Source organism: Danio aesculapii, chromosome 12, assembly GCF_903798145.1.
Source record: "Danio aesculapii chromosome 12, fDanAes4.1, whole genome shotgun sequence".
In the NCBI taxonomy this organism is placed as follows: domain Eukaryota; kingdom Metazoa; phylum Chordata; class Actinopteri; order Cypriniformes; family Danionidae; genus Danio; species Danio aesculapii.
Genome location: NC_079446.1, coordinates 8,881,407 through 8,900,807, shown reverse-complemented (window position 1 = coordinate 8,900,807; position 19,401 = coordinate 8,881,407). Strand labels below are relative to the sequence as shown.

Here is a 19,401-nt window from a genome sequence, read left to right as displayed (position 1 = left end):
ATTTTTTATTATTTGCTTTTATATTCATTTTGAAAATAAATATATGGGAAAAGCCTTCAAGCAATCAATGCCACTGAAGAACTGTAAAATATGATATTGCTCTTACTATTAGGAAATTTATTTTTGGGGCCTAAAAACTTTTGGCGCCTAGAAATTAAGTTTTAGAATGTGCAAGTATTTGACAAAGTGACATCAAGCCTGGCATTTAGAATAATTTTTTTGTCATTTCAGTGTTACATTCAGAGCTTGTTCATGCAGAATATAAAACGTACTCAGCCCCTTTTTATATGGCTTAGTTTCTGATCTATAAGAGGTCACCACAGCAGAATGATCCACCAGAATATAACATTAATAGTCAAATAAATACTTGGAGAAACTTCATATAAAGTTAGAAAGATGTATTTGCACAGCTGAAAAATAGGGAAGAAATGACGAATTGTTTTGCAATCGGGTTGTGACTCTTCAAATAAGTGAAGCCCTAATAATTACCACCCCTACATTTGAGATGGAACGACCCATAATAAACGTGCAGTACATTGAGTGGTGCACACGGTGATGTTAAATATGAATACCGGAATATTTTGACTGCCGTTTCAGTACTTTCGCTAATGATGAGCTCCACTTAAGTTCTGGGTAACTTGGCTGACAGTCAAATATGCTTTTATTCTTAAGTGGCATCTTAAGTGAACGCATGCAAACAGCCTTTTTAATTTCATGCTAAAAGACAGTTCATCTAAGCTGCCATTTAAACAAGAGCCACTGGTTGGGAAAGTAGAGAGTTCAGACAGTTTTTGGTCATATTGTAGACAATTAATACTAATAATAAACATAAAATGTGTATTCGTTCAGTAATGCTGTTTAGATTTCAATGCGCGTCTGCTGGCAATCTTTTAGGAAGTGAGTGGTCCTTTCACGTCTTTCCATTTTCCGCCAAGTTTTTGCAATCCAATAAATTTTTGATATCTAAAATCAAGTCTTGTCCTACATTTTTCATTGCTTTTGGTGGAAATGCACCACATTATGGAAATAAAATGGGTTGCAAATGCCTTTTCAAGTTGACTCTAAACTTGACAGGACTTCAAACACTGGCATATATCTAGAGCTTACAGTCTACGAAGATTACACACACACACACACACACACACACACACACACACAGAGACGCTCTCAAAGCAATTGGGTTAATGGGCCGGAAGGTCTGTGCAGTCTCTCTGCATGCTGCCATTGAGTATTTCTTTTGCCGGTCTTATCCTGTTGCTTTGCTTCCTTTGCTTTTGTCCCGGATGGAAAATGAGCGGATGACTCTATTATAGCATTTCATTTTTCCTCAATACTCATAGTAACAGCTTTGAAAACTTAATGGCGTTCTTTTTTTCCTCACGTTGCTGTGAGATGATTGAACTGAGTGGTGAACGATGCCCCACACTAAGCTTTTAAACATAAGTAAACTATACTTACCTTTGTTTTATTCATTAAATACTAAATTAAATACTTTTTTAAAACCTATTTAAGCAAATTTTGATTGTAAAGCTTTCCCTTTTATGGTGTGTTGGATGCATGTACCCTAGAAAGTTTCATTCTTGTGTAGCGTCTGTATATTTTCTCTGTTAAAAAGCTTTTAGCTATAATTTTTTTAATTTTTCCAACTCTTTATACGACTGTATTCATATTTATTTTAATCAAATATTGCCATTTATTTCAGTGCTTTAATATTTATATTATTTTTAAAAATCTGTTTTTTTTTTCATACTCTTTACAGTAATGCATTCATTTTTGTTTATTTTTGTAATCAGATTTTGCTGTTTATTTCAATGTTTTAGTATTGTTTTTTCATTCATTCATTCATTCATTCATTCATTCATTCATCCGTTTTCCTTCAGATTAGTCTCTTTATTCATCAGTGGAATGAACCACCAACTTATCCAGCATATGTTTTACACAGCAGATGCCCTTCCATCTGCAACCCAGTGCTGGGAAACATCCATACACACTCATTCACACACTTTCACTACAGCCAATTTTGTTTATTCAATTCACCTGTACCGCATGTCTTTGGACTGTGGGGGAAACCGGAGCACTTGGAGGAAACCCACGCAAACACGGGAAGAGCATGCAATGTATTAAAATAAATAAACACAAATTATTACAGTGTTGTAAACTAAATAAAAAAGCTAATTATTAAGAAAAACAATACTAAAAAGACTTAAGTAAACTGCAAAATTTGATTAAATAAATGAGCAAAAAAAGATACAGTGGTGTAGAGAGTTGGAAAAAAATATGTTTTTAAAATTAAAGTAATTTAAAAACAATACTGACATGGTGGCTCAGTGGTTAGCAATGTCGCCTCCCAGCAAGAAGGTTGCTGGTTTGAGTCCCAGCTGGGTCAGTTGGCTTTTCTGTGTGGAGTTTGTATGTCCTCCCTGTGTTGGCGTGGGTTTCCCCCACAGTCCAAAGACATGTGCTTTAGGTTAATTGAATAAACTAAATTGACCGTAGTGTAAGTGTGTGAATGAGTGTGTATGGGTGTTTCCCAGTACTGGGTTGCAGCTGGAAGGGCATCCACTGCGTAAAACATACGCTGGATTAGTTGGCGGTTCATTCCGCTGTGACGACCCCTGATGAATAAGAGGGGCAAAGCCTAATGAATGAAATATGATGGAAGATTTCCTGACGGCTAAATCAAATTTTTTTTTTTCTAATATTTGTTTATAGTTGTTAATTAATAGTTGTATAATTTGGTGTTTTTTAGGAGTAGGTGTAAAATAGAACCTACTCCTAAAAACCTACTCCGCGTCATCATATCCTCAGTTTGTTGATTCACGTCCGCCATTTTCAGCGTGAGTCAAAGTGATATCACTAAAGGAACAACCTAGCTCTATTTTTAGATGCAAGTCTCATTGGGCTCAACACAAGAGCAATATTCTCCACATTATCGCTCTAATCGGAATTATTGGTTGTATCTTTAGGTAGGTTTGCAAACATGTGTACTTCTCATTGAGTCTACCTTATACTTCAGCCGTTTGCATTTCTCGCGATCCCAGAAGCTCCCTGTGATCTTAACTAGCATGCGTTTAAGAATTATAAACAAAGGTTTCTATCAGGGTACACTCAAGTCGACGACTGGGCGCCGCAAACCGCTGCAGAAACCTATGTTTAGAATTCAAAAATGCGTGGCGCGACGATTCGGGACACTTCATGTTTCTGCCGCGCCACAGAGAGTGTCTGGTGTGCCGTGTCGCGACTTCGAGCGGCGCATCCGGTGCCTCAGTCAAAGTTAATTCAGTGTGCGTGGTTATTAGTTTCTGTGTACAAGCTCGGCACTTGAAACTAGCACACAGTTGGCTGTAAAACTATACAAAGACACAAATGATTTTGTACTCTCTGCTTGGTCTGTGTCCGAGTCGTACATGTACGACTAAATGCGGATCCTCTCACTCCTGCTCCTCAAACGCAGAGTGGGTGAGCTCATGGCCCCGCCCCCTTGTTACGTTGGGCGGGAAGCTGAAACTAATCTACACTTTTTAACACATTATAATAAAAAAATCTGAATTGTGTTTTAAACTGAACCTAAACTGGCACACTCAGAAGAACCCTAATATTAATATTAAATCATAAAAAAGAGGTAAACTATGTGCCCTTTAAAATCCATTCATTTTCACTAGTTGTATTAGTATTTTTTTCTTTAAAGTGTGCTTAAAATGCTTTAAAAATTAGTTAAAACTCTGTTGACTAGAAATATATGCACTATATATCATTTACTTTAAAAATACGGGGAATACATTATAGATTAGTTTTATTTTTTAAATATCATGTTATTCTTATTTTTAAATTTAACAATAAGGGTGGGACCATGTAGGGGGCCTGCAAGACATTTTGCCCAGGGGCCTCTGAATTCTTAATCCGGGCCTGCATGTGACTCACATATTTGATTGCTTCAAATGCAAAACTATTTTCGATAACTTTATTACTAAGAAAACTACTGAACTACAAAAAATTTGTACAAAATCTTGCTGCCTTTAATATAAAAGTTGAATCAAGTTATATTTTCAAACAATTTTATTCTGTCACATGTTGCAGTGCCCTCTTTTGGACACTTGAGGGCACTAGCTTGTTTTGTAGTTTAACTTCATTTCCTACAATCCTTTGCACTTCTGATTGTATTCTGTTTCAGCTGTTTCTTGTTTGTTAATTTAGCTCTGTCTTTATAAACCCTTTTGTCTTGTGTTTTAGTTGCCTTATGATTTTGTTAGCCCCTCATGCCTGTTATGTTTTGTTTGGTTATCTAGTTTTGTACTTGCTTATTCTTGGATTCTTGTTTGTTTTTTGTTAACATTCCTCCCCTGTTTTTGTAGTCGCCTATTTTGGGATTTTTTGTTAGTTCTTTTGTCTGGTCTCAGTTCTAGATTTTTGTGTCTTGTTTGTAGTTACTGTGCAAGATTAGGAACCCTTTTGTTTTTGTCAAAATAAATTGCTGCACTTGGATTTTTGTGTTTTGTGACTCAACCATGTGACATATTCATTCATTTTTTTTTCCAGCTTACTCCCTTCATTAATCTGGGGTTGCCACAGCGGAATGAACCGCCAACTTTTCCAACATATGTTATATGCAGCGGATGCCCTTCCAGCTGCAACCCATCACTTTTAAACACCCATACACACTCATTCACACACATACACTATGGCCAATTCAGCCTACCCAATTCACCTATAGCACATGTGAACCTAAAATAAGTAACACAACCGTATGCCTGACTTTGCATATACGCAATATTAGCATATACAATATATGCAGGGTATAGTTTTTTGGTCAGTATATTTTAGCACAGTATTCTGCATCTGTTAAATGCACTATTATTCAGTCTCTCTCTCCCTCCATCTCTCTCCCCCTTTTTTATTTGAGAGCTGGTTTTCAATTCCCAGCTCTAATTGTACAGTAAATTAATTTGAATAAAAGTGTCTAATACATGCTAGATATGCAGTTTGCAGAATTGAATACGCTCTCCTGACTGTAGCATGTACGGGATGAGTATAATGAAACCTGATGAAAGCGCTGTTTTACTTACAGTAAGCAGTTTTTGCTGATGCTGTAATGTGGTGTAAAGTGCTTAGGATGCAGCCTCAGTGATTGATGCTCCTCACGGAAGTCTCTGACTGTTGTCAAGAGGATAATTTGACTTATGTTGACTTAATCTGTCCGGATTTAAAGCACCAGACATCTAATGGCTGTCAGAAACCCCTGCGGACTCATTCATCAAGCGTTTCTTTCCATTGTTTAAAGCTTTTTGTAAGAGCACAGACACTTTGCTGGACTGGACCACCGATGTGGTTATTTTAGTCTGTTTTCATTCATTTTTCACTTCTTTCTTTGATTATTTCCTTTGAATTAGAACTATTTATCAGTTATTATTATTATTATTATTATTATTCTTAGTAGTAGTAGTCAGGGGTGTAGTTGACGTTTTAAAAGTGGGGGGACAGCTGGATGAGATCCAAAAGTTTACGTTTACGTTTCTAAATGATCTGTTTCTGAAAGTGAGGTGGTTGTTACGCCTCTGTATTGCTTCCCCCTAGTGGTTAAAATTGGGCAGTACATCAAAAGTCATACACACTTAAAAGTTCAAAACATGTGCTATCTGTTTAAAATGACAAATTTTTGGGTTCCATAGAGAACGTTTCAGTTAACAGTTCTTGAGGTTTTTTTTTTGTATGTAACATTAAAATAATGATATTGATAATAATAATGATAATGATAATAATAATAATAATAATAATAATAATAATAATGATAATGATAATAATAATAATAATAATAATAATAATAATAATAATAAATTCCAAAGAGATTTAAAAATGTTTTGTAGTTGATTTATTTTATTTTATTTTATTTTATTTTATTTTATTTTATTTTATTTTATTTTATTTTATTTTATTTTATTTTATTTTATTTTATTTTATTCAGAATATTTCCTTTGCCATATGGATTTATCCACAGTAACCACAACATGCTTTAAATCATACTAATTTATGTTTTTTTTTTTTATGGATATTTAAAGCTTTTTTGGAGCTGTTTGTTAAAGGATTTTTTGGTATAACATTAAAATAATAATAATAATAATAATAATAATAATAATAATAATAATAATAAATTCCAAAGATATTTAAAAATGCTGTAAAAGTGCTGTTTATTTATTTATTTGTTTATTAACTTATTAATGTTTATTTTAATTTTTTACTGCCAGCTAACTTGTTGTATCATTTGCTGTACATTTTCTTTTCTTTTCTTTTCTTTATTTATAATATTTCATTTCCCGTATGGATTTTGCCACAGTGACCAAAAGATGCTTTAAATCATACTAATTTATGTTTTTTGATGTATATTTAAAGCTTTTTTGGAACTGTTCTTTTAAATATGTTTTTGGTATTACATTAAAATGAAAAAATAAATAAAATAATAATAATAATAATAATAATTATTATTATTATTATTATTATTATTATTATTATTATTATTACTTTCAAAGAGATTTAAAATGTAGTTTATTTGTTTATTTATTTATTGCCAGCTAACTCATTGAATCATTTGCAGTAATATTTTTATTTTATTTTATTTTATTTTATTTTATTTTATTTTATTTTATTTTATTTTATTTTATTTTATTTTATTTTATTTTATTTTATTTTATTTTATTTGTTCATAATATTTCCTTTTATTCAAAAAGGTAATGATTCACACTCATCAAGTAATTGCTTCGTACTGTTTTTATTTTTACATTATTCGTTGAACGTTTCGGCACAATGCCTTCCTCAGTGTATTTCCTTTCCCATATGAATTTGGCCACAATAACCAAAACATTATTTAAATTGTACAAATTTGTGTATTTTGATGGATATTTAAAGCTTTTTTTGGAGCTGTTCTTGAAATGAATTTTTGGTATAACAATAAAATAAAAAAGAACTAAAATAATAATAATAATAATAATAATAATAATAATAATAATAATAGTAATAATAATAGCAATTATTACTATTATTTAAGAATGCTTTGTAGTTTAATTATTTATTTATTGCCAGCTAACTCATTGTATCATTTGCCGTATATTTTTTGCAACTGTTCTTTTAATTGATTTTTTGCATAGCATTAGAATAATAATGAAGAAGTATAATAATAATAATAGTAGTAAAAAAATAATAACAACAATAATAAAAATGACTTTCAAAGAACCTTAAAAAGGCTTTGTAGAATATTTTTAGAGTCATTTAGTTAAGTTGAAAGCGAAATACCTTAATGACAAATAATTATTTTAATTAACATTTTAATTAAGAAGAATTATTAATTAATTGATATATTCATTTAGTGCCATATAACTTATTCAATGTATCATCTAAGCACATTTGCAGTATAATTGTATATTTATGTATGATATTTATTCATCCTATTGCAGTAAAAAAAGAACTTTGTAATGAATAGGTTTATTACTGTGCATTATTTTCTGACCCATCTGAAAATAATTGATTGGTTTGAATAATTTATTTATTCATTAATTAATTTGTCTTTTTTATTTATATTTAGCGTGACATTGTGTATCCATTGAGCACATTGCCTTTATTTTATCTTTATCTTTAGCCCTATTTCTAATATTTACAGTATTATTACACTATTATCAGTTGTCACAATTTACACTATTATTAATTCCTCTAAAATAGGACTTTATGACTCAGTTAAACTCGTTGGGTCAGTCATACAATGTTTATAAAGAAAGCCAACATTTGCAAATATTCAATGCAATATTCTTAATATGTGTATATGCAAATTTGACGACATAAATATAAATTCAGATCATTAAATAAATCTGAACTGCAATATCAACAACTCAAACTGTATGAACTAGGGCCAAAATATACTGCTGATGGTGTGTTCAGTGATTTATAAGCATTATCAGTTACATGTCTAGAACACTCGCTGCCAAAACACCCTTTGGGAATGAAACGGCGTGTGCAGTTCTTTTGTTTTCATTGTTCGTCATGTAATGATGTATTTCTCCAGTCGTCCAATAGAGGGAGCCAGAGACACAGACACGCGTCTTTGTTTCAGCTCTGGATAGCTCGTTCTCGTTACAAAAACACGGACGATTCTGGAATATACTGTAGCAAGTGTGACATAAAAATACTGCTTTTTTCTAGTAAACACAAATTACATATAGCCGTTAGCATGAACAGAAACATACGCTATCATTCAGGCCGTTTGATTATTACATCACTCACCCGTGGGTGGAGCTTAACATGTTATGATGATGTCATTGTATTCATATGAATTTGGCCCCAGTAACATGCTTTGTCATACTATTACCGGATATTTAAAGATGTGTGTCTTTCAAAATAAGCATAATAACCTGGCTGCAGTCAGATAAATCTGATTTAATCACAGATATCATCGGAACATAATCCACTGAGGGTTTGTTGCCATAAAGATGTGCTGATGTGAATGTAGTTTATCTCTTCGAGCGACATTGGCTGCGGGTCTAGTTTTATTTTTTCCGCAGACCTGCACAGTGTCGTGCAGAAATACCCGGGACATTTTCTATTCAGAGTCTTTCTCAGTCTGACCTACTTTAAATGCAGCTTCAGTAGAATTTGCACAGAAATCAGCTGGACTGACGCCTCTGCAGTCTTTAGGTGTTCATCTGTAGATGTTTTACTGTAAAAAGTATTACCCCATCACTTTAAACTGATATGTTTATGTATAATTACTGTGGTTCTGGAAGGAATATCAATATTCAAATTTTTTTTGTGGTTGTTTAAAGTTTGATGAAGATTTGTCACAGTTGACTGGACAGGTTTTGGTCATGTGGTCTGATATCCGATGCTTCTTGTCTTCAGATCAAGGTTATTATAGTTTTGCATTTTTAAATTAGTTTTAATTTCGATTATATTTTTAAACATTTGCTGTGAATTTCAGATTAGTTTGATTTCAGTTTATTAATAGTAATAGGTTTATTCATTTAACTTTATTTTTTATTTTGTGAACACAATTTTTTTAAACATTTATTTAAAGATTTACAATGACAGAACAGTGGTATAGGTGTCTCATGTCATCATATACAATAATATAGCCATCTATTATACAATCGTCCATCGGCAGAACAGTGGTATAGATGTCTCATGTCCATATATATACAATAATATAGCCATCTATCATACAATCGTCCATCGGCTAGTAATTCAAGTCTTTTGTGAAGGGTAAAACTAACCAAAAATAAATAAATTAAAATTAAATAAAAAAGGTCTTTCAAGACACATTCTCCAGAAACTCCTATAGAGGATTCCAGATTTGCCAGAAATCATCAGATTTCTGATGCGTGTCATAAGTCAGTTTTTCCAAGGGTAAGAAAATGGCAATCTGATTTATCCACATATTGACCGAAGGAATGGTAGGAGAGGACCACAACAAAAGAAAACAGTTTCTTGCAAGATATGTACAAAAGTGTAGTCTATTCCATGACTAAGGTGTAGAGCAGTTTTACAATTCAGAAGATAAATAACTGGAGATAGGGCAAAAGGTTTACCTATAATATTCAGAACAAATTTGTGGATTTCTTTCCAGCATGTCTTAATCATGTCACAGTCCCAGAATACACGCATCACAGTACCAACATTGGATTTGCTCTTAAAACAACACTGAGAAAGTGAACACTTTTCTATTTAGTTTCAGTTTTAGTAATTCCAGGGTGTGAATTACATGGGGGGTTTGGGGTGGATTGACACCCCTATTTAACACTTGATCCCTACTAAAGGAAGTCAAAACAAGATGCATGGGGTCAGCTCTTTAATAGTGAGAAATAGTTTTCTCTGATCTGTATCTTAAATAAAAATATTAGTAGTTTATATAATAAATTGGGCGGCACGGTGGCGCAGTGGTTAGCAAGATCGCCTCACAGCAAGAAGGTCACTGATTCGAGCACTGGCTGGCTCCGGCGCCATTTGAGTTTATACAAACCAAACCATTTGAGTTAAAAAAAACTAATCTATATGAGAACTGTGAACTTACTCCATTTAAGCTGAAGTAATGAAGTATTTAAATAACTCATTATCTTCAACACTGAGTTCAAATCTCTTTTCAAGAGTAGAATTAACTTTCAGTAAATTTTGAGTTAACTACACTCATTTCATTTGATAAAGTTGACTGTTGGGTTCAACAGTGTGTCCGCCGCCTTCAATCATGGACCAGTCCAGCAGTCAAATCAGTAAAGATTTAGTTAAAAAAAAAAAGTTATTTAGTACTTTTTAGTTGTGAATTCATCGTAAGAAAACAAATAGTTTCAAAAGTTTTACCAGGTGCTTTACGTATTATTATTATTTTGCATTAAGATAAAATGTAGAAAAGGAGATCAAATGATTTAAGAAAAAAACTGCAAAATAATAGTTTAAAAAATTACAAAAGGTGTATTTTAGAACTTTTGGGCCCCATGGCATTGCTTAGGGCCCCAAAATCATTAAATCTGCCCCTGATTACACATACTAACATTACCGAAAAAATCCCCCCATTCATCAATGTATAATTCGCACCCTGAGTAATTCTAGTTTGGCACAGTTAAATGAACACTTCCAGTGTTGACCAGAGAAATGTTACCTGTTTGCACAGCTTATATTACCTCTCGTGCATTGCTCTTATTAATAAAAATAATAATAATAGTTTAAACACACTGCAAAAATGCTTTGTTCTACTCAATTCCTTTATGTTGTCCCAACACAAATTGATTAAGTTAACTTAATTGATTTTTACAAATTTGAGTGGTTTAAACACAAACAATTCAGTTTTAAAAAAGATAAGTACAGTAAGTGGTTTGAACAGGCAGCAAAATATTTTTTAAGTGCACACACTGAACCCAAAGCTATACAAATGAAAAAAGTAAACATGAAGAATTCAGACAAAGTTCTTCATGTTAAAGAACGTGGAAACATTACTACTTCACAGTTTTTAGGCAAATGAAGAAAAGATACAGTAGAACATATTTTTTGTATATGTATATAGAGGAATATTTTTGCACATTATCATGTGCATTTATTATATTCCGGCAGCTGGGGTGATGGAAAAAAAACGTAAAATAATGGCCGTTAAATTACAGAAATTTACCGTAAAATAACGGACGTTAAATTACAGAAATTTACCATAAAATAACGGACGTTAAATTACAGAAATTTACCGTGAAATAACGGACGTTAAATTACAGAAATTTACGGTGAAATAATGGACGTTAAATTACAGAAATTTCCTTAAATTAAAATTTCCTGTAAATTCCTGTCATTTACCATCTGTTATTTTACGGTAAACTACTGCAATTTAACGTCTGTTATTTTAGAATAAATTACTGTAAATTAACATCTGTTATTTTACTGTAAATTTCTGTAATTTACGGGCCATCATTTTAAGTTTATTTTTTCGTCGCCCAAAAACGTAAAATAACAGATTTTTTTTACAGTGTACTATCATGTACTTCTATAAAAAGTCCCAAGTCCGATTTTCCACCACAGAATGAGTGCTTATTAATTTTGAAAACGCTTATTATTTTTTGCTAAATATTTTTTTATTTCAGTTCATTTTTCAGTGACTGTTGTTGGTTTATATTAAATGTAGTTTTCACTTAACGTAATGAAAAAATGTTTTGACCAGTAGTTTTAGCCTTAGTTTTTGTTTGCTTAAATAACCTTGATTCAGATGCATGCCTACACTGTGGAGAAGATTATTTGTGTCATTTATATGCATTGTTATGCGTGTGTGTGTGTGGACATCCGGATGGCCGGTGTTTTTGCGCAGAATCTGATGGTGTTGTGTTGGATGTGTTGACTCATGAACTGTGTGTGGAGTCATGCATGTTCCAGCGCTTTGGTCTTCTGCTTTCATGAGCTGATGGTCAATACTTGCTCATGAATTATTGAATCTCTTCAAGTAATCTCTGAAATGTCTTTTGCTGCATCTAAAATGCCCTGCCTAAGAATCTTGCCTCAGATGCTTCAAAATCATACTTTCTCACTGCAATAAACACTAGTTTCTTTGCAGAACACTATGACCTAGTAACATATTTAGCATAGAGCGTGACTTGTTTCACTTTATCTGCTCTGTGTTTATAGTAAACATGCTCGGTATCTCATCCGATTCATATGTCATGATAAAAGAGTTCAAAGGCTCATATAAACAAGATAAAACAATTGGTGAAGTCTTACGGAGAGATCGTTTTTGATTAATCTCAATATTAAAAAACAGTTGTTTAGATTTATTTTCTATGTATAGCATTTATTTTCTTATCGATTTATATTAAAGGCACAATATGTGCAATTTTGTTCATTAAAATATCCAAAATCAACTACAACAGTGTTATATATTTTGCTGACTTATCAGTATCTCAAATGTTTCAAAGAATGTTCAAATCCGGAGAAATACTACAGGCTAAAACTACAAATCGTGCCATGTTTTGTCATGCTAATTATATCATACACCCTCGATTTAAGGTTTGATTTGTAGAAAACAGGCAATCACCAATGATGTTTTATTAGCAGAATTATAAATTTTTGCATGTTCTCCCTGCATTTGCATGGTCCGGTTTCCCCCACAGTCCAAAGACATGTGGTACAGGTGAATTTGGTAGGCTAAATTGTCCGTAGTGTATGAGTGTGTGAATAAGTGTGTATGTGTTTGCCAGTGATGGGTTGCAGCTGGAAGGGCATCCGTTGCATAAAAAAAACAAATGCTGGATAAGTTGGTGGTTCATTCCACTGTGGCGACCCCAGATTAATAAAGGGAGTAAGTTGAAAAGAAAATGAATGAATGAATGATCACTAGTGGAAGAGCTGTTAGTGGTGGACTGTGCATTATAAAAGCTCTGCTGTTTTCATTCTACGTCGTGCTTTTCTCTCATCAGCAATGGGGTTTATGCATACAGACATTTCCTTTTAAGCCAGCCAGCCTCAGGGCTTCCTGTGAATTGTCTTTCCATTATAAAATCGCCACTTCTTTAAAAATCAGTGATCTTCGCTGCCTGATATATATACGATATTATGTAGGTCTTAGACCGGACAAGAAGCACTGCATGGAATTCCATTTTCCCCCACCATGTCTTTAAAATATGACAATTTTACCCTAGTGTTTTCAATGGAGTTTCTGTGCTAGCCTGCTGGTACTGACAATCAGGGCTTGACATTAACTTTTTTGATCACCAGCCACTTTGGCTAGTAGTTTTGCAACATTACTAGCCACTCGCCATTTTCATTAGCCACAATTTTATTGTTGGTAAAATATATTTTATACACATAAATATATATACAGTCGTGTATGAACTTGCTCAATAATCATGAGCAAATGGGTCTTGGTTTCGTAGTATTACAATTAGTTTTTATTTCACATAATTTTCAGAGCTCAAAATGAAGGATTGACCAAATTTATCTCTGACCACATCAAATATAAACAATTAATTATTTCTTAGCCACAATATTTTAGATGTGTCAAAACAAGCAAAATATAGCTGTATACTATACTTTTCATTTAACAAAACATATGCACAGTAATCTGTCCTGGCTAAAGGTCCCAGATCAGCAGTTAACATAAATGGGGAGTTAATCTCCCATTAAAGCAATGTTATTGTAAAGAAACGATAATTAAACCATATTAACGCAAAAGAAAGCAGGTAAAACATATCGTGTGATAATGAAAGGATGGTCACACACTTGGGTAATGTTAGACCTATAAATAATCTGTTCAAAGAATAGTTAAAGCGAACCCAACTTGAAAGAGAACCGATCGCATCAGTTGTGTTTCTAAACACAGTTGCTTCACGCAAGGAAACGAGAGTGCGCACACGTTATAAAACACTCGCGCGCATCACCTCAGCTGTTAGAGCCAGTGATTATCCTCTCATTCGGTATTCACCTACTTTGCTCACGCGAAGTTGCGAACGCAATTATTTTTGTCAGTCATGTTGCTTCTCAATTCTAAGATCGCCTTGGCATGCATATTGGACCATCCTTATTGTCGAACCCTGCTTTTAAGAATTATTACCTGGGAAAATTATTTTCAACCAGCCAAAGTAGCTAGTGGGAGTGTCTGTCTTCCCCGCCACTGCTGAAATCTACCCGCATTTGGCGGGTTGGCGGGTGTTAATGTAAAGCCCTGCTGACAACGCTTGTGCTTACAGTCTTTCATCTTGTTTTATGCTTGAACAAATAAATTAATGCTTAAGTACATTTAACCTGAATGTATTTTAATGACATTAGAAAAACCTTATGAAACTGAAAGTCACATTAAGCTTTCACCGGAATTTGTCATTGGCTTATCATTGGGTTAACAAACAATAGCTGTGCATATACCCCATTGCTTCAACATTTTAATTTCACTTCAATGGCTTTCAGTCTTACTCTGCTTCAAACTACCTTGATAATAAGTGTTGAACACTTTAGCTCATCCATCAACATGATTTCTGCAGGAGTCTCATAGGATGTAATAAAGAACACAACTCCCACGGTTTCACACTCGTCATCAAACTATGCCTTTGTTTGTTGTGAAAATGCGCCCTCTAGCTGTGAAAGTTACATACTGTGCCTTTAAGGCGGCATGTCCACCGAAGTGTTTTTGCACTGCAGAAATGTGAGCATTGTTCTAAAAACAGTCAGTTGTGAGCATTTTACAGTGCAATGTTTTTTTTCAGTCAGTTGCTATATAGCACAGTTTACCCAACCTTTAGCAGATTGTTTGTTCCATGGTATTGTCCATGGGGTTTACCATCCTGACGGATTTGTTCCTAGGTGGACTGTTGAAAACCACCAAGGTAAATACATGACTAACAAAATGTAAAAAAAAGGTGCTCCAGGTACAATTCAAATGACAAGTCCACTAGAGGGCGCTGTCTACATTTTTGCAGATCTGAAATATGTTACTCACATTGTACATTTTGTTGTATATTTCAGATACACTCCTTTCTTGTAAACGCTCACGAGAAGCCAGGGCTTGTCATACTGTACAGATCACCTGACCTAAACCCTTCCCTAAACCAAACCAATAGTGTTTTCAAGACAAACTTAAGATAAAAGTGCACTGTATACAACTGTTTACCTTGATTTTACATTGCTTTTATTTAGTTTGTACCGTGCTTCACTGGACTCGACCCTGAGCGCTCTGCGTCACAAGTACAACACTGTATAAAGTGAACTATTGAGTAAACCGACCACACTAGAAAAGTTGTCCACATGGAGATTGGAGATAAATAGATAAGACAAACATATTTCCGTTACAAATCATAGATTTTTTTGTGGTATTTATTTAGTGTTACATACATGAAAATGATCTTTAGTGTTCATAAGGAAACAAACCTTATTGTGTAGCACTAGCACAGCGTTCGTTTGATCTAAAACTCTGCAGTCAAACTGTGTTGAAGTGTGGTTTCACAAAAATGTAGGCTGAAGCACAAAAAACAAGACACGTCTCACTGAAATCCTTTAATTCAGTCAGATGAGGACTTCAAAACTCTTCGGTTTTGTGCGCATCAGACATTCATGGACATGACGTCTGAGGCTGAAGCTAATTTCAGATAAACCTGCACCTATATAGCACATAAAACACACCGGATAATGTGGATGGTTGCTTTTTGTCACATTAGATTGCCTTGTCCTTTTAGATGGAAAGTCTAGTTGGCTAGAATTAGATGAGAAGTGGATCAGACTTTGTGCTTATACTCAAAAGTCTGAATGTCAGAATGAATTTCCTCAGATTTTGCATTCCCTGGCCCTATATATCCCACTAAATCCTTAAAATGTAAAATAAAATAGATGTAATTAAGTATTTGATTAGCATGTAGGCAACATTTAATCTTTATATTTTGTCTGTTCACAAAATGGTCTTGATCCTTCTTTTAAAGAAACAGATGGTGGGAAAATATGACGTTTGCCCAGCAACACACTCGAATTGTGCTCTTAAATGCTGGACAGGCTGAGATACTCAGTTAATGTTCTTTCACTTGGCAATGGCCGCTGTGTTTCTCGCTCTCTTCCGCTGTTCTCATTAGCCAATGGCAGAAAAGTTCCCCTTCTTTCAGCCAGTCATAAGACAGCATCCCACAGCCTGTCACTTCATTAATATTCAGCGACTGCAGTCCCCCATCATGGGCTCAGGTGGTGCACAGAACAGAGCGGGAACATGTGAACAGTGAGAATACATAACACACACACTCTGCTCACATCCATAATAAGCCTTCTATCTGGATTCTGATGGTTCCCTCTGCTTTAAAATGGGGTGAAAAGCAACAACGAGTCTCATTGGCGAATGAGTGTTCTGCTATGAGGCTAATTCTGTTTTGCTAAGCCTCCTTTAATTTTATTATTTAAAATGATTTAGTTTGCATGAAAATGACAAATAAAGATCTATAATATTAGATTATTATATAAGATATTTGTCTTAGAATCAAAAGGATTAGGATATGTTTACTGGGGATATTGTCAAGTGGTTTTTACACCTTGTTTTTAAGCTGTTTTAATCATAAGCAGCATTATTTTTAATTTAATGTAACAACCTCTAAAATCTCCTTTATGTGGGCTACTAAAGGCATTTGTTTCTTTAAAATTATTAATATTATTATCACATTATATAAAATAATCAGTGGTTAGCACTGTCGCCTCATAGCAAGAAGGTCGCTGGTTTGAGTCCTGGCTGGGTCAGTTGGCATTTCTATGTTCTCCCCGTGTTCACATGGGTTTCCTCCGGGTGTTCTGGTTTCCCCAACAGACCAAAGACATGCGCTATAAGTGAATTGAATAAACTAAATTGGCAGATTAAATGAAATTAACTAAACTAAATTAAATGAACTAAATTAAAACATATGCTGGAATAGTTGGTGGTTCATTCCGCTGTGGTGACCTCTGAAATAGAGACTAAGCCGAGGGAAAATGAATGAATGAATGAATATACAATTAATTGTTAAAAAACGAATATATTATTATATATAATGTATTAGATTTCAACAAATAATTATATATTATTATTATTTTTGTGTGCATGTTTAACTGTACATGGTTGTACAAGCAAGATAATAAATAAATAAATAAATAAATAAATAAATAAATAAATAAGATAATAAATATTAAAATAAAAATGTATAAATATTTAAATAATGTGATTAAAATATACTAAATAAAATTCTGATTGCTTGAGTTTTTTACTTATAAGGACATTAAAGGATATTTTAATGGGACACAATAAACATTATTAAAGTCTCAGTGTTCTACTAATTTTGTTGATCAATGGCTTTCTTGAGCATTGTGTGTATGTAGCTCCACCCACCAGAGTCTCATTGGCTCCTGTTTTAAACATTAGACAGATTTTTTTTATGATCAGCTTTGACTATTTTGCATTTTATTTTTACATTTATTGCTGATGGTCAAATTGAATTAACGTAAACATCGTATTGTTTCCGCTGCTTAAAACATATGCTGCATAAGTTGGCGGTCCGTTCCGCTGTGGCAACCCCACATTAATAAAGGGACTAAGCCAACAAGAAAATAAATAAATTAATAAATATTATTTAATATAACATAAAATATTATTATTATAATATGTCATATAATAAGATTTTTATAAATTAAAATATTATTATTAAATCTGCACAAATTATGGAGCAGTCTGGCAGTCAAATTCATTTAATATATATATATATTATATATATATATATATATATATATATATATATATATATATATATATATATATATATATATATATATATTTATATATAATTTTTTGTTGTAAATTAATTTTAAGAAAACTAAGCATGTAAAATGTAAAGATTGAATTAAGACACACGTAGAAAAGATCTGTGAGCAATATAAAAAACAGCTAAATGAATAAAAATAAAAGTAGAAAGAATACATTTCAGGAACGTTGGGCCCGATAGCTAGAATCGCTTAGGGCTCCCAAATCCCTAAATCTGCCCCTGCCTATAAATGATCATTCAGTTATTTACATGCCCTCATGTGCTTTCAAACCTGTATGAGTTTCTTTGTTGAGATTTAAGATACAATATAAGGATATGGTAATCAATTTCAGGCTATACTGAAATAAAATCTCATCTTCTCCGAAAGCTCTCTCCAAAGCCACGTCTTCTTTTTTTATGTTCTCCGTCTCTTTCTCTTTATTTCCCTGGTGTTGTTGGTTCAGGAGGAACATAAGGTAGCTGCTGTATATTGTAGTATTGTGAAATATTTATTTAATATTAGCTTGGAATATAGTGTGCAAGTTGGATGTACCACTTTTACTCATATAGAAATCTGATATATATGCAAATGACATATATGACATTCAAGTTTATATATGCTGGTTTATATATGGTAAAAAATATGCTGGATTAGTTGGCAGCTCATTCCGCCGTGGCGCCCCCAGATTAATAAAGGGACTATATATATATATATATATATATATATATATATATATATATATATATATATATATATATATATATATATATATATATATATATTCTAGCCCCTGAAATTTAAAATATGTACATATTTGTTCACATATATTAGATATAATTGTATTTATATGATCATATATGGCCATATATAAACACATATATACCATTATAGCTAATATATTTATTATATTAGTTAATGTAATATAATATTATACTAGCTATATTTATTTATAACTAATATATATATATATATTATATATATAGTCCCTTTATTAATCTGGGGTCGCCACGGCGGAATGAGCTGCCAACTAATCCAGCATATTTTTTATATATATATATATATAAATTTATGAGCCGCCAACTAATATATATAGATGAGAGTGGCCATTTTTGCAATATTTTATTTAAATATGACATATTTTATATATCCAAAATATATCTAAATATTATATTAAAAATATTATATATCTAAATATGAACCTTTATGTCATATGTGTAATTTGCATATCAGATTTCTACATTGATTATGCTTATTTTGTGCCATTTTTTGCTCCTTGGCAGCTTCATATTCATTATATTTGATGATAAAGAACAGCGTTAACATTTTTCAAAACATCTCCATTTTTGATTTTTGGAATTAATGTCAGGTCTGAAATGACATGCTGATGAGTAACCTAAAAACACAATGCAAAGATATATTTCCTAAAAAAATACATGCTATCTTACACAATTTTGCTTCCCAACTAAATCAATCCATTTCCAGGATATTTTTTTACAGAGAAACAAACCCAGTACCAATGAAAAAAATGATCCATTCCACATAAAGCAATCTGTTTTGCTCCACAGGGAAGCTCAGGACGGCAATGACTGTTCAATACAGACGTCCCCCTCTTTTTCCATGCGCGCGCGTGTATGTGTGTTTGTGTGTGTGTACGCATGCATGTGAGGGCGTGTT

At 32.9% G+C, this 19,401-nt stretch overlaps 1 protein-coding gene across 2 annotated transcripts in view; it reads left to right on the top strand.

Moving 5' to 3' along the window:
* The window catches only part of ank3b (ankyrin 3b), a 303,338-nt gene that overhangs the window by 94,076 nt on the left and 189,861 nt on the right, over nt 1-19,401 (top strand). The gene's annotated exons all lie outside the window — the stretch shown is intronic.